Source organism: Cimex lectularius, unplaced genomic scaffold (assembly GCF_000648675.2).
Source record: "Cimex lectularius strain Harlan isolate CLEC.00 unplaced genomic scaffold, Clec_2.1 scaffold46, whole genome shotgun sequence".
In the NCBI taxonomy this organism is placed as follows: Eukaryota; Metazoa; Arthropoda; class Insecta; order Hemiptera; family Cimicidae; genus Cimex; species Cimex lectularius.
Window position 1 is genome coordinate 1,991,452 of NW_019392654.1, and position 21,035 is coordinate 2,012,486.

The window sequence follows — 21,035 nt, forward strand, 5'->3', positions numbered from 1 at the left end:
AGTCGGCACTGCGGTTTTGATCAGTGGTCCAGTAGGTTGGTTAATCCGGACATAGGTAAGTGTAATTGAGAGGGGCGAGAACGTTGTGTAGGAGTCGGCCACGTGAATTTGTAGTTCTGCTACCCCATGTCGGATGTTTGGCATTAAAGTCGCCCCCGGCGATAAAACGAGAACCTAATTGTCGAAAAATAGAATCAAATAGGGAATAATATATGGGTATTGAGGGAGTACAGTGCACAGCTGACAAAATCATCGGGAACTGAGGAAGGGAAATAGAAATTGAGGTGTGTTGATAGGAGTCGTCTTTCAGGGAGATGAAGGTGATTGGAAATAGCGTTTCTGACTAGGATTGCCGTGCCACCTTGGGCTCTTTGTCCTGTGTAAGAAGTTTTGTATCCGTTTATGTGAAAGTATTGTGTTTCTGTTAGTAGTAATACGTCAATATTTCTATTGTTCATTAATGTTTCTAGTTCAAGTTTGTGCTTTAGTAATCCATTTGAATGCCAGAGAAGAACTGTGAGGGTCCTCGGAGGGATCATCGGGAAAGTTTAGGAAGTAATTCGGATACAAGGGTTGTAAGAAGGGATATGAGTGAGGTAATTAAGGATTTAAAATCGTTTAAGAAGAAAGTGAGGTGGGTCATGATGTTGTCAGTGGAAGTTGGGATGGGAGTGGGGGTAGGAATGGTTGGTCTGATAGATCTACCTCTGCAACTTTGGCGTAGCTGAGCGCTACGCTGGTTCGCTGATAACCGGTGGTCTTCCTGTCGAGGGCTGTAGTTGAGGTCTGGTAGTACCCGCTGTTGGTGCATGATGTGGTTCGGCTGTCATTTTCCTGGATGGTGCCGGCGGTGTCCTGGTTGGTGGAGCAGGAACGGCTGGAGTGATCTTTGTTGTTCTGCCTATGCATTTGTATATACTGCAATTCTTTATGGGTGGCACATCCTCGGTATTCTTTATGGTGTGCACCGCCACATAAAGCGCAAGTGGCGAGTAAGGTTGGTGGTTTGACGCAGTCGGAAGAAAGGTGAGGTCCTGCACACTTGACGCATTTAGGATGATGGTAGCAGTATGCCCTGGTATGGCCATATTTTTGACATTTAGTGCATTGCGGGATGTTGTTTCTTTGTCTGAGTTCTTCTATAGTTATTTTAGTTAAATGAGATATTGTAGTTTGAAAATATCCTAGTTCTTTTTATTCTGTATAAAATCTGCGAAGAACAGAGGTAAGGCAGTCGGGTTGATGGGGTGCTGTACTTGGTGTACCCTTTTGACCAATCCTAGTTTGGAAATTTCAGATTTTATTTCGTCGGTTGGCGTTGTGGGATGTAATTCTCGTATGACGATTCTGAAACATTTGTCTTCTTTTAATTGGAAACAATGAAGTCGTATTGTTTCTCGTTTAGGTATTTTACTGTCTTCCTGTAACTATCGCTGTCGTGAGATTGTAATAACACGTCGTTGGCTCGAGTGCGGCAATGGAATGTATTAGTTCCAATGATTCTTGCGATGTTACTGCAAAATTCAGTTGTCTATACTATTTACAATTATTGGAGGTGGTTTCACGGATTGGTAATTTTCTTGAGCGGCATCGTTTCTTTGATGGGGGTTGGCGACGTTCAGATCGTTATCTATCTTCGTGATGTTCTTTTTTTTTCATTTTATTTTTTGGTGATAGTGATTGGCTCTGGTTGGTTTTTATATGTTCTTTTACGGAGGGTGACTTGTTTAAATTTTAAATTTCTTTCTCTCATTTTGTCTGGTGCCGTTACAGCCATCTAATTTATTTTAATTTTCTCCAAAATTTTGAGGTGGCTTTTCTATAGTTCTTGTTATATTTACTTGCATCTCAGGAATCTGTTGGCACTCTAGCAAAAGCCACCTTTTGTACATAAATATATAAGGGTGGAAGGTCGAGTACGGCTTCAATCGTTGTAGTAGGGCAGGTATGCATAGCTTTGTTATTTAGGATACGCTAGTCTTCGTAGACTTTGTAGCTTATTGTGTGTCTCCTTGTTCAATATTTTTTGCCACCTTACTAGAGCTCCCCATGGACGTATAAGCAAATTTTATAAAAATAAAAGGATCGTAAAAATAAAAACTCGAAATTATATTAGTAAGAAGAAGCCTTATAACAATAGATTTTACAGTAACAAAGAACTCACAAAATCTACAAAAGTGAAAAGAATGAGGAATAAACACAGCGTGAATACAGATTCAGAATCAATAAAAGTATAAATTAATATATTAAATAGCACAAAAAGAAACATATGATAAAAAGAAAGAAATAGATAGGAACATTTAAAATATCAATCTTTAAAAAAAAAGAAAAAGTATAAATATTTATAAATGTGTGCAAAAAATAAGCATCCATATTCAAAAGACACTCCATGTTTTATTTTATACTAACTTCATTACGTCGTTGTAGGTTGTTTTCAGTCCTTTGCATTCATGTTTTAAGTCTAAGAACGAAGTTTTGTCTGCTTGTTCTATGTATTCATATAATATAGCCATAATGGATATGTTATACTTAACAATGTTAATAATGTTACAATAGATGCCGTGGCTTAAATGTAAATTTGTTTAGTAAAGTTCATAAACAGTTGAAAATTGTTTGCTATCTCGCTCTAGGCTTTTCTTGGCAATGTCTGTATGGGAAAACGATAAAAGAAGATGTTATGTATTTAAAATTCTTGAGATTTTATAATCATCTCTTTCAGTGTAAATTTATCAAATAATGGAACATATCATACGTATTAATATAGAGGTGGAGTATGTTTCCTAATGAAAAAAGATGATTCATTGTTGCATTTTATAACACTTCTATATAGAAAAGTATAATTTATCTTAGGATAATATTATGAAAATCCGAAATATAATGAAGCTGGGCAGATGTTAAATAATGTAGTTCTGTTTTGCATGAAATATCCGTTTTTCAACTTTCCAAATTATTTATATTATTTATTAGATTATTTATTTACTTTTTTTATAATCAAAACCTATGACGTAAATCGCCCAACAATTTTGCTTGTTAAGATGTGCAAGGTGATCATTATTGATTATGCCAGTGTAGGCTTTTCTCGCTTCTGATTAATGCTAATTCCGTCTTGCCTTAATCGATTACGTCCTTGCTTTGTCTCATTTATTTTATATGTCAGTCAGATTAAGGGAAAATACCAGTATGTCGATGGCAGTTTAAGGGACGGTTGGAGACAATTTACTTTAGTGACATGAATTTATCATGAAACTGGGGGGATAAACTTAGCCATCTGGGGACATCCTGTAACCAATGAAATCATTTTCAGATAGATAAAACATACAGTAAACACCAAACGACACTTCAACTTGTTTTCAAACAAGAATTTATCATCACCGTATTACTTTTATTAACCCTATGACTTGAAATTATGATAACATTAACCTATCGATGTTTTATTTTGCTGACAATACTTGAGTTTCGATCGACGTTTTGTTAACATATGTCTCGTCGTGAATTCGTTTTTGTATCACATCACATTTTGACTGATGGGGTGAGAAAGTGGTAAGTAAAAATATGCAAATTTAATCTCTGAAACGTTAACAATTGAATAAAAAACTAAACAACGAGGGGAGGATATTCGATTGAGTATTGTTGGAAGTGTTGCAGGACGATATTGTTTTTACGACAAACGACGGGCTAATGGAGAAATCATTAATGCTTTAACTCTTCCCTCGGCTCAGTTTTTAAAAACCAGAGGGCAGGGTAAATTCAGTTATTTAAGTAAACCTCTTTCTCGCTATAAATTCTTTGTTGGGCTCCTTTTTCAATTTAGAATTATATTTTCTTACTTTACTAATAGTTTATCGTGTAAAGCTACACGAATTAGTAATGCATAAAATAAACAAAATGTAATCTAATTTAATAACATTTCCAAATTCCCTGCCTATCATTTATTTTTCCCGTTACGTACAACGAATAAAGTTACGTTTGGATTGAAATAAAAGATTATCGTTTGCCTTTGCGCATTCTAAAAGCTAAATTTATATGAGTTAAAGTTGTTTAAATATAAATATAAAGAGTTGAATATTTTAATTTTTTTTAATATAAACATTTTTATTATTAAATTCACTAGTTTTCGTGGTTCGCTTGACCAATTAATATCTATATATTTATTATTATTATTATTTATTTTTTACGAGGGCATTTAAACTGCGAGGCAAATGAACACTCGGGGTGCCGGCGCTATTGATAAAAAGCCAATATAAGAATTCAGGGCCGCTTGATTCGAACCCTGGATCTTTACCTTACAGTGTTAAGTCCCACCTCGTTGCGGACACCGACGTCCCTTTTAATCGATGTTATTTTAAGAAATCGTTGGTAAATTGTGTTTTAGTATCATAGGCAGTTAATTAATATAAATTGAAATGATAAATAAATAAACTGATTCCTGATTGAAGAAGTTGAAGCAGGTTTCGTTTTTCCGAAAATCAATGGTTGGAAATGGTTCGTTGTGAACAACTTGAGAACGATTGCTTCAAATCAAAAACTCTTTACCCCGTTGAATTCAACATCAAACATCCTTTCAAAAATGTACAGTCATGATGATTATCTTGCTATTTGAAATAGTTAAGCTTCTATTCCTCTCCCGCTTTCCTGGAGTGGTAGATAAAAACTTTTTGTTATATACTATATATATATATATATATATATATATACTACACAAAAATAAGAGTTTGCGTTTTTCGGGGTTTTCATAAAAAAAAATATTGGGCGGGGGAGGCACAAGGTGTACTCGCTTTGTATATCCACCCTGTGTCGCTTTGTGTCCGACCCTGTATTTAATCTCTGCTATAGTTTTGAAATTCATTATTAAAATAAGTATTTCGTCGGTTTCTGGGAATTTTTTTACGTGATTATTATTCTATTATCATACACAAGGTAAATTTGAAATATACCCATGTAAATATAATTCTAAATAACTTGTTTGTGGGTGGGAAGTACGAAACTGGGAAACTTCTTGCATCTGATGAACTTATCTTCAACGAACAAAGAGAGTGGGGAAATTCGACCATTGTTTCTGAACTCCTGAGGAAACTCTTTACGGTTTCATTGTTTAAAGCGACACGAATTTAGATAATGGTTTCGACGGTGAGGAATGAAAGTGGTTAAACTGTTTCACATCTTCTAACTATTACTCTAGAAAAAAAATGTAGAAAAAATCACCACATTGTTGCATTGGTACACGCCATAGAATACCTTATTTTTAAAAGTTCACTGTGCCTATAAATATTTGGAGAGAAGCCATCCAGCCAGACAGGGTAAAGTTTTGGTCCTTCGTTTTAGTATGTTAAGCATGCAACGGGAGTAGGTCGTTCCAGTTAAAAGTTTTGAGGTAGCCAAGTTCCGTCCTTTACCTATCATATTTTTATAATCTCGTCCCTTTTATTGATCTAGATTTTAATTATACAAAATAAAGTCTCTTAACTTTTGCGTCGTAGTTTTTTAAACAAACCACAATTTTCCTTTATTTTAATACATAAATTGTTCTATGATTTCAGTTATTGTTTATTTTTATACTTTTTATTTTTTCTGATTTCGTGTTTTATCTAAATAACCATTGTTAGTTAGTTAAGTAATTAAAAGCAATTCTTACTCAGTTATACTATAATTAGCCTTATCAAATTTAAATTACAATACAAATACAAATTTAAAAATAATAAAATACAGCAACCCAAAACCCTCACCCTGCATTTTACATACGATAATACTACTAACATACTATGTATTATAATTATTTGATCTAAAAAGAAATCAAATGTTGTTTTTTGTAATTTTATGTGTTTTTGGTACTTGTAACTAAATAGATTTCGAATTTTTATTATTGTTTTATACACAGATTTGCAAAAAACATCATTCCGTCTTGATTAAACAGACAATATGGTCAATGATACATATGGCGAAACTTGTATATTTGTGTCATATGTTTTGCAAACCAATCTTTCAACCGTAAAGGTTGTACTTCCTCCCTTTCTTTTCTTACAACTGGAAATTGTCTCGATACACTGCTTTGCCATCCAAATCTGGCCAGGTTACCTTTGTTTTGTAGATTTTATAATAAAAATGAAATACAAGTTTATTGCTGATAGAGGTAAACATCTCGTAGCAAAGTTTAACCTTAACAGGTAAATATTTACATAAATATTTATTATGAATATTGCTTATACATCAGAACAAGTAGTTATATTAATGCGTGAACTACCAAACTCAATTAACAGAAAATTTAATTAATTTTAGAACCCGCCGAAGTTAAATAAAATACCAATTATTATTAAATGTGTTGTAATTAACTAAATGTGCAAAGAAACAAATCATAACACGAAAGTTTTTTCTAAAATTTAAATAATCTATGGCCAAAATAAATATAATGTTTTTAATGAGAACTTATTAGAATAATGAAATGGTACTTATTCATTCCGTCTCTTGAAAGCCAATGAATACATCAGCAAAACAACCGTAAACAAAATTAAATTAAAGAACGTTTAACCCAAAACTGAAACCAACTATTGAAATAGAATTGGACAACCTGTTTAAGATTTAAGTTCGTTACCAAACCGATTAGTCCACAATATTTTCTATAATTGTAGTCGGAGAGAGGGTCCTATCATTCGGGGGTAATTTAACCATATTAGGGCGCAGCTCGTTTTAAACGAGTATTATTATTAAAACGTGTGTTATCGTTTGAAACGTATTTATTACTTAATTTGTTGTAATGATTTAACACTAGATAGGTTATGTGAAGATGGTTTAAATTATTCTATTATTCAGTGGTGAATAGAGAAAGAAATGCCAGGCTGAAATTTATGTAATTGAGTTGATATCTCGTGTTGATTTAAGCTCCGAAATTTCCTTACAGCCGCATTTTCTCTTTGTTGGAGAAACTTAAGATTGCAACATCTGTATTTTAGCTCGTAACAAGATTTTCTATTTTTACCAATAAACTACGATGATAACAATTTTAAATTACTCGAGTGTCAAAATATCCTCGGCACCTAGAGTAAATAGTGTCCCGGCTGCGTTGGCATCAACTAAATCGCCTATTTTGAAGTCCTAAGGTTCAGCTTTGTCTCTTATAGCAGATTTTAGGAAGTTTATTAGGGCCAGTGTTAAATAATGTTCCTCAATAGTTCTACATTATTTTAAATATTTTTATTCCGCAAGAACATGGCATATTGTTCGTCATAGATGCAGAAGATAGTTGAAATGTGTTAATTGGGCTTTTTCATACACATCTGGTGGCCAATAATTCTAAGATTATATATAGGATTATATATATATATATAATNCCCGATTTTTTCTTCCTTTTGAATTATTCGGCCTTAATAAGCCTTGACAATTTTTTTCTTCCCCACTCTTTCAAATGTAATATTTTACTTTAAGTATTGTAAATTTTTCCATACCAAAAAAATTTTGGTTTAATTTTTGCTCAATAATTTTTCCATTTAAAAGACCTAATTTAAAAACATTGTGGATTATTGCTTTTTAGTTTTCATCATCAAAATATAAAACAAAGTCGCATAACTTGACGCCTGTTTTAAGAAAGGTAGATGTTCTCTTTAGGCCTCATGTCTTTTAAGCTACAGGAATTTAAATTGCTGTTTTATTTGGCATTGTATATTTTACAGAATAATTAAACCTTTAGGACAAATCTTATTTCATATGTAGTAAAAACGAATATATACATGTTATTAACTCATTTTTTACTTTTGAGTTTGAAACCATTTCTACATATTCGGAGATCGTGACGTAGGTTTTAGAAAAACATTTTCTTTATCGTGCCATAGTTTCGATCTTTATTGAGATCATCTTCAGGTCTCAATAAAGATCGAAACGTTGGCACGATAAAGAAAATGTTTTTCTAAAACCTGTGTCACACCAGACCCCATCTCACCATCTCCGAATAATCATGGACTAACGGTCACTAATCACCACAGATTTCTACATATAATGATAATTAAGATTAACTGGAGCTCGTTGAGGTTTATACAGATGTCCCACTTATGTCGGTTATGATGTTATGATGGGCTGAAATGAAACAATTGACTGGTCCAAACATTGTTGTTGAAATGCTTAAGATTCTTTAGCCGTGTAGGTCGGTTAGTTTTGAAGTGATAGTTGCGATGAATTGCCTGATTGAAATATTACAATGCGGACCTAAGAACGTAATAGAGGTTTTTTTTTTGGATTTCTTCCAACTGGTATTCCTGTTTATTTAGGTATAGAGTTACGGACCGAGGGAAATTTAATTTTAGAAGTGTTTATCGTCATGATTGTATTAATACCTTAATTATATTAGCAGTAATTCAATTCTTTTTGTACACATGGAGATTTGATAGCAAGAAGGAACCTAGTTTGTTGAACTTGTATTCCTTGAAGTTACTGGTTGCATTTTAGCCATATTTTATTGTGAATAAAAAAAATAATAAAAAAACGTAAAATCATAATAAAATATTTGAACAAATAACATCGAGTTAGAGAGATAAAGCTTCTTTTACTCTTATCTGGTTGAATACCAAGAAGTAAATGATATAAAGTACGGTTAATATTTTCAAAACAGTACCGTTTAATTTTGTTTTTCAAAGATGAAATTGTATGATCAATGCAATAGCGTTGGAGTGCAATATTTTAGTTCTCATCGATTACTCATACCAACGATTACAAAGTAATCAGCGATTATGTCATCTTCATATATTGACGGCACTTATAACCAGTTTTTTGTTGCAATTTTATTCATTCGTAGTGTTTGGAAGGCAGTACGTTGAGCTCAAACTTGTTTTTCCATAGTCGAGAGAGTGGGATCATCGCTATCTTTCTTAAAATAAACGTGAGCATTCTCTGACTCCGGGCCGGGCTGTTTTCGCTTTCAAGGACCTCGTGCTTCACCATCCCAAATAATAATCTACCGATTGTCTCTCCTCTCACAATAACATGCATTTGAAAGCTTTTGTCGACATGCTTGTCGAAGTCCGTGAGAAAAACAATTATTGAGAATAGTAAACTGGGGAATTGATTTGAATCGTTCACAAACGTTTTGCGTTTGTTTACTTCAGGACAGATTTAGTAATTTAATATTCACCTGACGATTTTAAATTATCTTTAAAACTTTTGCTTTTTTTACTTATAAATAAAACCAAACACATTGGTATAGTTGAAAAATGTTTATATATTGAACATGGGTGTGCAAAAATTCTAATTGTATTTAGGTAAAAATATTTATAAGTTAAACGAGCAGGTAAAATTCTATAGAAGGTTCTTTGCTGTTCTTTAAGGACTTAGTCGGTATCTCCTCGATGTTTTTCATATCTTTTCTTTACCCGGTGTCAGCTGTATCGCATCATCAGGGATGATGAGCGAGGGGTGAACCGTTGTTAGATCTTTTGAATAAAAAGACATGTTCTAAGGATAACTTTGTAATGGAACAGGTTGTATTATACTTTTTACAATATCCCTCCCTTATCAAGATTCTTTCTTTGTCAGCGATATCGACTGTCACATCAGCGATATGTTAAAACCTGAACCAAAAGCAAGATAGATGATATTATTTTTATATTGAAAAGTAACAAACAACCGACTTTTTGTTACTAATCAAACTTTTAAAGCTTAATTGGATTTTTTATTAGTTCCAATAATGAATATGTTGAAATTTGCAAGCGCTATTATGTGATCAAACTGGTTCAGGGGGCCATTCTAAGGGTGGTAATGAGAACATCGTCGTAACGGTCAATTTTTGAGTTGGCTGCCTTTATAAATCGAAATAAACGGCATAGATAAAGTTTTACTGTTTATCCATATTAAAATTGATCTTTGGGCACACAAATATTTACCAAGACCGTGCCACTTCTGCTGATAATTTATTGATTCAAGAAGATTTAATCTAAACTATAATAGTGTGGTTTAAGTTATTTTAAAAATGTATGGTGATTACAATTCAATGCGGAAAAATGTAAAGGACAAAAAAGAGCAACACAATTGAGAACCAAGCAAGGCAGTTACGATTGTCATGTACTTTTATGAATTCGAGGCGCATGTAAAGGGTTAAAAAAGAACAATACTATTGAGCACCAAGCAAGGCAGTTTCTCATTTAATTTTACCTGATACTTATTAAATAAAGGCAGAAAATGCAGATTGCTTACATACAGTAAGCAAGAGCACATTTTTTGTTTTAATTATGACAATAATCGTAGAACACAGAGTTCTTTGTAGATAAAATATTGGAAGTAGATCCTGGAACAGAAATTATCCCAGAAGGATGTGACTTAACAGCCGAATGGTGGATATCCGTGTTCATGAAGAACGAGGGATGCTTAATATGTGGAAAATGAGACCTCCTCTCTTCTTCCTCGGTAATAAATCCGTACCTCGGAGCGTGAATTTAGGAAGAGCGTGAATATAATCATAGCGATAAATCAAATTGGCATTTAAACATTAAACGTGAATATGAGTTGATAAAGTTTTGTAAGAATCGTTTTTCAATCAAAATAAAATTTAAAATTTGATATGAAAAGACAGTATTTTAACGCTTATGGACCTCCATTACATAATATAGAATGAACAGGATTAGTAACTCTTGGAAAGATTGGTCGAAGAGTTGTTTAACATTTGTCAGTTGTTAAATCACCTCTCATCACTCTGCTCATAGTAAAGTCTAAGAAAATAGTTTACAAATGAATTCTTTGTAATGTTACTTTCTACATCTTTCTCTACTATAAATTTGACTTTTGTGCTGATTAGTCCACTTTTCATCGACTTCACAGGTTATAGATTACATTATCTCATGTACAGAGCAGTTACTGCACTCAAGTGATTTTAGATTTTTCTTAGGTCGTAGGCAAAGTATGGATGGCATGAACGGACTATTATATATCTAAAATAGTAGTTCACTCATACCTCAAGTCTGATTTTTCGCAGTGGACCAGTGATCTGACTTCTGAGATAAAGGGGGGGTGCGTGTAGTGAGCAGGCGTCAAAACTCGTTCTGCTGATGCACATAGTATTTACTTCTAACACGTCCCCAAATGAAAGTGCACTTACTGCTATATAGGTGAATAACTCCACCACAGTAATAAATAACCCCTACCTATATGTTACAAAACCGCATGACAATTATTGAAAAATGTAGCTTTCTTTAGGCATTCCTCAATGTTATAAAATATCATGTTTAAACAGCTGTGAAACTTTTTTTAGCATATACTTATAAAACAAAGATGTTCCTCAAGCCGATAAAATTACCTATTTAGGACTTTCATTAGGTAGAGTACTAATTTGAATCCACACTAACAATTGAAACAAACAGACATTTAACAAACGATTTAAAATACTTTTCTACCCACTGAACATGTCGATCAAATCTGCGATTAAAATCAAAACTTTAGACTTAAACAAACTTACTCAAGCTCGTATGAATGAACCTAGTTTACGTATCGGCCAAATTTACCTACATTCAAAGATCACCAAGTTTTCAATAAAACATTTTACGATTGTTGGTTTTCACCCCTTTCTATGTAAACAATAGTTCACTTCATATTGACCTTCACTGTCAAATGATTTTTGTATAAAATTTATTACAAATGTTTTCACAGTAAATTACACGAACACAATAACACAAAAGTAATATTACTCCATGCTCCACAACTACCCTTTAGACGGCTAAAAAGAATATCGATCAAAACCATCATTGTTACTTTTATATATTTACATTTTATTTACCAAATATTGTTTAAAAACAGTTTTGCCAGTTTTCTATTTAAGTGTAATTGATAACAGCAAATTATAAGTTATATAAGGCTAAGTTTATCGTTAAAATAAATTAAACTCAATATAAACTGAGAAGATTTTTAATTATTAATAAATAATGTTAGATGGAAAATAAGCGTTAATGCCAAATTGATCTGTTAGTAAAAATTAATATTTTATCTCTTATGCAGTGTTAATATTTTTGCTTCCGGTTTTAAAATCTACTTTGTGATGCTTTCGACTCATTTTCGAAATTCCATATCGTAGAATTTATGTTAATACTCCATAAAAGTTGTTAAAACTATCAAGAAATTACAGTATACGGTAAGGGAAGATATAAGTCAAAGGTTCTACCTCTTCTACAGCTTACGTAATGCTTTGGTATGTGGGATGCTTGTGAAGACAAAACGAACGTTTTATACGATTTCAATTCATATAACTTTATTTATAACTCATTAAATTGAAATATATCAGAAAACAACTCTAAAAAGTCAACGTTGGTAGCAATTATTAACTCAAGGCTACATATAAGCTTATCGTTATATCAAATATTCAATGTGACAATGTTGTTGTTTTTTTTTTTTTTTTAAAGAATTTTTAATCCACCTTGAAAAATGTCATTGGTCGGAAAAGTAATTGCTTTTAGACTTTATAGACTTTAGGTATTTAAACAAGTTGTATCCTTCAACAAACGTTTTTGCCAAATCAGTAGTGCGTCGGTTTAATAAAATATGATTAGGGTGTTTTCCTTTTCATCTTTCTTTAAATTAAATTCGACCCAGTGGCAAACTAAGTGCTAAAAACTGTTGTACCAAACTAACAGCAGACAGTTATTCAGATATCGTGAGATGCGGTCAGGTGTGATGTAGGTTTCAGAAAAACACTTTCTTTATTGTGCAAACGTTTCGATCTTTTATTGAGATCATCTTCAGGGCTCAAAGTGTTTGTTTTCTGTGTAATTGTGCCATCCTTGCGTGTCGTGTTGAGAGTGCCCCAACGACACGCGAGGATGGCACAATTACACAGAAGACAAACACTTTGAGCCCTGAAGATGATCTCAATAAAAGATCGAAACGTTGGCACGATAAAGAAAATGTTTTTCTGAAACCTACATCACACCTGACCGCATCTCACGATATCTGAATAACTATCGATTAACGGTCACTAATTTCTACACATTTCTAACAGCAGACCTTTTTTCCTCACTGATTGTCCACCTGGAGTTCTGGTTAAAAAAAAGTACACATTTTCATAATACCGTGAAAGATTTTTCTTCCAAGTCAATGCTAATATGAACGAATCGTGAAACATGATCACCTGGATTTCGCTGCATCTAAAAACGAAAAGTAAGGATTAATTGTTGACCAAAATTTAATGCTTTCGTTCTCAGGATTTATGGACAACTAAGTATTATTATACATATTAATGATTTTGTCTTATGATTTTTAATCAGTACTCAAAGCTTTCTGAATATGGGCAGGTAGGCTGTTCTTCATATAAGCATAAACACATTAAAAACTAAAGGATATCAAATCTGCAATCAAGCCTGATTATTAAGATTATAAATTGAATTATAACAATTGTCGGCGTATGTTCATCTAGGATTTGCACATCCTAATCCAATTAGAATTAAGTAAGTGCCAAGTTCTCATTCATATCGTTACTGGCACGAATTAATTTCTAGGTATAATTTTACAAGTAGTACATAGTCGTGAAACTCTTTGCCGTTTAACAAGATAAGGATTTAACAAACAAGTTGGATCAAAGCCAATACACAGGCTGCCAAAGTGATAGGACTAAAATATTTTAAAGTCCCCCCCCCGCCGTCTTATTATACTTTAAAAATAAAACACGTCAGAACGTGTTTTACTCGGTGTTCACTTCACAGAATAACCTTTTTAAAATACTAATCACTTTAGCTGGGTGCTTTTAAAATCACTTGTCTGGGATATATTTCCTTAAATATTCTTATCTAATTTTCTTTGTTACTTGTATTGTTTAATAGATTTTTTAAGAGGTTTATTCAGGAAACATATTGTTATTTTATCGATATCTATTGTTGAAATAACAAACTAATTTCTGTCATACAGAAGGTTTTCACGTTGTCGTAGATGGAGGGTAAAGCCACTTTATAATACGTTTTTCTAAACTTTGAACTATTAAAATTCCAAGGGAACTGCCGGGATTCGAACGCAGAACCGCAAGTGTGGGAAATATGAATCAGACGCCCTAATCATTCGGCCAACGTGGTCCCCAGAATACAATGATAATTAGAAATTATTGTTGTTATATGAAGTTCGTAATCTAAGTTTATTGGTACTCAGGATACTCAATATTTTCCTCAGGTCCCAACCTCAGTCGTGCTAATAAATTTATTTATGCAGCACCTTCCGAACTGGTACATACAGATTTTGAAGAACTGGGCATCGGGTATTTGATATTACTCAAGTGTATTATATCTTATTACGGCACATGTTCAACTCAAGCTAATAAACCCTTTCACTCAATAAGGGAAAACCACCGGTGAAAGAGCAGTCAAATGCATCCAAATGCATTATCCGGTTCATGTATGCGATCCATTTCTCGCTACAATCACTGCGGCTTTAAAATATCATTAAAACTTCTTGATAGGCCACACCTTGTCTTGTGCGGCGCTAATTGTTTACATTTTGATAGATATCTCACAGTTATTGGTTGACTACACAGATGGCATCTCCTTTGTTTTTATTGGTGAGGAGATGCTCACGAATCAAGCCTATTCGTAATCTAGTAATTATTATTCTTTGTTTTATGTCCATAAATAATTTACAGTCTCTTGGGCTTGAACATGAAGAGCTGCCTGGCTATCAAGCAGTATTAAAATTGTTTAACCCTTAAGTGCCATGGCTTGAAAGATGGTTATGGTGGATACCAGGGCCATATGGTTTTGTTGTTAGGCCCGTTTATTCCTAATCCCTCTACCATACGTTACTCATGTACATGTCAGAGCTCCAGGTTTTCTTTTTTTTGGTTTTGCTTTACATTGTGCTTTTTCTTCTATCTTATTCTTTTCAGTTACTTGTTTGCCGAATAGGGGTCGTCCCCTAGCCTTTTGATAATAGGGAAATATGTGTCAACCTAGTGTGGCTTTTTGGCTATCGAATCAGAACTATTCATCGTTTTCTGTTCATTCTGCATGGCTTAAACTTTTTTCTCTAATTTTTTTTTATATTAAATTTTCTCTATTATCTATTTCGGACCAGTGGTTCTGCCAATTTTCTTCTCAACAGTAATTAAATTTTAAATTAAATTGTTCACAACTTTTGGAATCGACTGGTCTTATTGGAATCTTAATATCACGTAGCATCGTAGGTGCTTGTTTAGCAGATAGTTCAGATTTTTTAAAATAAGTTTTTTTTTTGTGCCGCTGAAAAACAAAATACGACTATTTACTTCAAGTTGAGACATGCAATAAGTTTTTATTTATATAGCACGCATTACATAAATAGATTTTTTCGTTTAATATATTGGCATGAATTTTTGCTCAAAAGACAAAAATAAAACCTGGGAATGATTTCCTTCCAAGATTCGTAATTTTATTTTATTTTCTAAAGTCAACCGTATATGTGTGTTTGGTATTTTTAACTCCACACTGTTTACAATTCCAAAAGAAAATAAAAAATTATAATCATATTGTTGTAGATTGAACTTTCGGAATAGTTGTAGACGTGTGGAATACATTAACTTTCAGGCTGATGAATGAAAGTACAAATATACAATACATAAAAGATTATTATAATACATTTGTAATACAATACGTTTTGTTATAAACTATATATTGTGTTTTAGAAACAAGCATTACTTTATCTATTATTTACTCAGATAAGGAATCTCCTTTCTAAAATGATGGATGATGAGACAGAGTAATGAGGATATAATGAATAAATGGCCAGACTTTAACAACTGCACTACCTTTGTGGTGGATATTTTCTTATTTATCTTTCCCTTTAAATTGTAACGGACAAGCTGGGCTGCTGGCCAAATAGGTTGTGTTATTTTATCTTCCACATTAATTTTAAACTTTTTGTTTTATGACGTTTTAAAATCGACACTACTTTATGATAGATTTAAATCACTGTTGAATTACGCTTTTTCATAATCATATGAGCAACGATTAAAGCTATATAGAAAATCATACAGAAATCAAATCAACAGGTTGTTTTAGTGGTTCCGAACTAAGCAGTATAGGGCGAATAAATGAAATACAGACGTAAAACTATAAAGATGGTATATTGCAAAAAATCATATTAAATAGCTCTTGAAATAGTAAAAAAGAAATGCTTTCAAAAAAGGTTTCATGAATGGAAAATGCTGGCAGAAAATATAGTTGCTACATATGTGTAAACAAAACGGTAGTAAACTTAAACGAAACAAACTTCGATTTTTACAAATAAATAATTTGTTTTTTCCTGGTGACAAAACTGACTTAAGAGGTTAAGAGAAACCAACAAACGCTGGCCTATTATATGAGGGATTAAGGGGCAAGGAGGTCTCTAGGCCAACAATGTTTAAGACGATTTAGTAGGCAGGTTCTCAGGACGAGATAGGACTTGGACAGCTTGGTGCCAGCTGGAAGCGGATCAGATCATTTCCTTGACAGAAGAATTTTAAGGTCGTTGTGGATAGTGAATGAATTTAGTGTCGTAGCTAGGAGCTTTGACAATTTGCCTGAGGACTTTTGATTCCAAGAATTGGAAGAGCTTCAGTTCTAAAAGTTTTCGTAATGGTCCTAGTCTTCTGTTAAGTTGTTGCCTCTTGAATTTAAGTGTGATTCCACATCCGTATATTTTCTAGTTATAGCCCAAAGTTTCTGACTTGAGTGGAAGGTGAGTGGAAGTCGCTAGCTCCTTGGTTTTAATATACAGTTAAAGGCAAGACTGTTTTTTTTCAATGTAAATTTATACTGTGGCCACCACTTTTTTCACCAGTCTTGAATAAACACAACTTATTGAATGCTGGCGGTCTGCTGAATAATAATAAATAGAAAAATTAAACACTTACCGCTAACAATAATACATCTTTATTACAAAAAAGCAACTATAATAATTCTACATAAGAAAATATGGTTCATTAGGTAGTCTGAGAGAAAAAACTTATTCATTGTTTTTACTTTGTTTTGTAACTTTGTTTGTAATACTTCGTTTACAATATACACCGATGGGAAGATCCCCAGGTTAGCGCAACAATGGGGCAGAAAAGGTGTTCATTTTTAATTACTAAGCTTTTTAATTGTCATATATGACTATTTAATGTCCAAACTGATAAGCCATCGATTATCATATTGACATGAGATAGAACATTCAGTGATGCATAATTAATGTTTACTATTGCATATAACATATTACGCTTATAGTAGGAGAAATATTAAAATAGAATGTATGAACTAATTTTTTTGTGGAAAAAAGGAAATATGAAATGAAGTGATGCGTGAGCGCTTTATAAAAATGTTACGACCGGCGATTATTTATAGATAATGTAGGGCTGTAAAGATGATTTAATTTAATGATTTCACATATTAAAAAAGAGGGAATTTTATCTTTTGAAACTAAATGGTTCACATAAAAAGTATACAAAAATATGGTTATAATTCAAATTTTCTTCCGAGTGAAGAAGATAGATGAGCGTGAAAGTCCTCTTTCCTGCCACATTTTTTTTATATAATCCTTTCTGACAGATTGCCCAATTTAAAAAGAGATTTACACCGAGACATTTAACCGCTATTGTATTTCTCTTGTTGATGCATTATTTCGGGAAATTTGTTACTAGTGAGCCTTGGAATTTCAACCAGTCTAACAACGAGAGAAGCCACGTTTTGAATATTTGTCATATTAGTTGAAACCATATCGGATCACCTTTTCCTCCATATCACATAACAATTCAGCCTTAACCTTCAAATCGTCATGGCGTTTTCCCCAAATATTTAAATTTTTAATGATGATCAGCATTACCATCAGGTTTTATGGGTACACCTGTTTTGCTCCAATAAAAGTAGATCAACAAGCTGCAGTGACATAGTTGAACAATAACAAACGTTTTTTTTTTTTTTTTTTTTTTTTTTTTTTTTTTTTTGGCATTGACCTTTTGTCTTCAGCCATGTTTGTTATTATTATTATTATTTTTTAAATTTGTTCGTTATAAATTATTTATATATTATTTATATGCTGCAACGAGTTCGTTTGACAAAATCGACCAGGGCCCGATAAACATCGAAGTCTTCTGTACATATTAAGAATTTATAATTATAAGGTTTTGCTATTTCGCACTGGTCTATCTCACCGAACATAGTCTTCCTTTCTTCATCATATTTTCTGCAATGCCATACAATATGTTCCGCATTATCTACTAGGTTGCATACGGTACACAGATCACTGTCTTTCTTTCCTATCATGTGTAAGTATGCATTACAGATGCAGTGGTTTGACCGTAGTCTGCCTATTGTAACAATGGCTTGCCTTTCAAACGTTTCTTTGGTGAACCAAGGAACGCATCCGACTTTCGGAAAGATGGATTTATACCATTGTCCAGTGCTTGATGATTTATATCTATCCTGCCACTGTGCAATCGGTCTACTTTTGATAACATTGATGGCATCGTAATGGGATATTTTCAACACTTTTTCTACCTCTGGTTTTTTGGTAGCTGACTTGGCCAAATCATCGGCTTTCTCATTTCCTTTCAATGAACAGTGGCCTCTTACCCATAAGAATAGAATTTGCTTTCCTTTATACCGGAGATCATTTATTTTATTTATAATTTTAACGGTCAATTCTGTACCATATGATTTGGTAAGATTTGGAGTCGTGACGCTGGACAAGGCACTCCTACAATCCGAACAAATTAATACCTGATTGTGTTCAATATATTCCGCGTATTCGAGAGCCAACAGAATTGCATACATTTCGCAAGTAAACGAGGAGGACTCATTTGGTAACCGGTACGATGCATGTTTATTATTGAGAGAGTCATAGTATGCCCCACCCGATTTTCCATCCATTTTAGAACCATCTGTGAATATGGTAGTCGCGTTGGGCCACTTTTTGTGGATGAGTTCGCGGAATCTTTGGTTTACTTCATTGGGCGGGAATTTGGAGAAATCTGGTAGAATAATTAACCGGGATCTTTGCATAGTTGAGAAGAATTCAAGATTGAATAGGGGTAGATATTTATTCACTTGAATTGATTGGAATAACCTGGGGCATTCCCACCCTAAGGTGCTAATAATTGGGGGCTTTTTTTTAATCCAATAAGGGGATGTTAGGACTTCGATCATCAAATTGTGGATTTTTTGATAGAGTTGGTGGTGTAAGGAAAAGGTTTTGAGGACATATTTATCTGCTAGCCATTGTCTCCTGATTGATAGCGGGGGTTCATTAGCTTCCCTGTGCAGGACATCGACTGGGGTAGAGTTTAGCGCCCCTAAGCAAATTCTAATGGCTTTATTTTGTATCGAGTCTAGTGGTTTCAATACACCAGGGGCTGCTATGCCATAAAAAATGGAACCATAATCGATGACCGAGCGAATAGTTGCTTTGTAGAATAATAGTGCTGAGGAAGGATCTGCGCCCCATTTCTTACTTGTTACTGCACGAAGAATGTTTAAATACTTGTTGGCTTTCTCGATGGTATAATTTATATGGGATTTCCATTGTAACCTCCAATCCAACCATAGCCCTAAGAACTTTACTTTTTTAACACACGGAAACGAAAGATCATCGATCGTAAAAGAAGCGTCAAGTTCAAACTTCCTTCTTCTCGTAACAGGCATTATATAGGATTTGGTTCTTGATATTTTCATATTCTTTCTCCTGGCCCAATCTGTGAATTTTGTAATGCTATCTTCCAGGCTGAGTCTACATGATGCGATATTTTCTCCTTCTGAATAGATACAGATATCATCAGCTAACTGGACTATTTTTGTTTTCTCATTCAGAATTTGGTCAACATCACTAACGTATAGTGCGAATAGAATTGGACTTAGGATATCCCCCTGGGGTAATCCAGAGTTCACAACTCTTGGTCCAAAGAGTTTCTTCCCTACTTTTACGGTTATTTTTCTATCCGAGAACAGATGCAGGATATTTCGGACTAATCTGTTTGGAGTTTTTAGGCACTCTAGTTTAAGGGACAGTTCTACCAAATCCACGTTATCGTACGCGGATTCCAGATCGACGAAGAAGGAAAGGATTGATTTATTATTGGATAGAGCCGAGTATGTGTCGCTGAGGAATTGACAGTGAGCATCCGTTGTAGATTTCCCTCGCCTAAAACCGTATTGGAAGGAGGGAAGCAAGTTGTTAGATTCCACAAACCATTCCATTCGTCTATGAATTATTCTCTCGAAAGTCTTGAGTAAACATGAGCTTAGGTATATTGGGCGGTAAGATTCTGGATGAAAATCTTTTTTACCGGGTTTCTTAATAGGAATGACTAAAGAGTCTTTCCATTCTATTGGAATATCCCCAGTTCTCCATATATGGTTAAAAATTTTAACTAATAATATTTTACTCGAGTTTGGTAAGTTTTTAATTATAGGATAGCTAATTCTATCTAGGCCTGGGGCGGTATTTGAGGTTGATTTTATCGAGAGTTCCAATTCTGTATATGTAAATTCTTTTGAGAGAAGGTGATCTTGTGATTCAGATTCTGGAGTGTTTAATTGAGGGGCGGCAAATGGAGGTGCTAGTTTACTGATTAAATCCTCGGTCCATTCGCCAGGTATTAGAGGACGTCTATTTGATGATTTCACATTTGAAAGGGTTTTAAACATGGTCCACACTTCCTTAGTCGGTGTCTGTCTGTTTAGGTTGCTGCAGAACTTTATCCAACTCGATTTCTTATTCTTTTCAAAAGTCTTTTTAGCCATATCTAACTGTCTGGAATAAATGAGAAAGTTATCTTGACTGGGAGTCCTTCTGTAATCCGCTAGCGCTTTTTTCCTTGCTATTACTGCCGACTTACATTCTTCATTCCACCAGTAATTGGAGAGCCTATAATTATTACTATTTTTGGTTTGGGGGATCGCTTGGGTGCACGCCTCACGCAGATCCTTAATGAAGTTAGAGTAAGATGTATTGTTATTTTCCAGCCTTCGTAAGGATGATCCGTTCATAAGATTTTTGAATTTGGGCCAGTTCGCTTTGTGCGTATTCCAAGTCGGAGTTAGGGGGGAGCTTGTTGATATATTCTGTTTTACAGTTTGTTCATGGATTTCTATTAATATGGCTAA

The 21,035-nt window shown here is 33.7% G+C and overlaps 1 protein-coding gene across 5 annotated transcripts in view; it reads left to right on the forward strand.

Moving 5' to 3' along the window:
• The window catches only part of LOC106671048 (calcium uniporter protein, mitochondrial), a 259,353-nt gene that overhangs the window by 69,160 nt on the left and 169,158 nt on the right, over positions 1-21,035 (forward strand). Inside the window, exon 1 of one of the 5 annotated variants that reach the window (XM_024224588.1) lies at positions 3,399-3,540. The exons of the other annotated variants lie outside the window; for them this stretch is intronic. The gene's annotated coding sequence lies outside the window, so the exon portion shown is untranslated. Of the gene's footprint in view, positions 1-3,398; positions 3,541-21,035 lie in introns of those variants that run through there. 5 annotated transcript variants of the gene reach the window in all.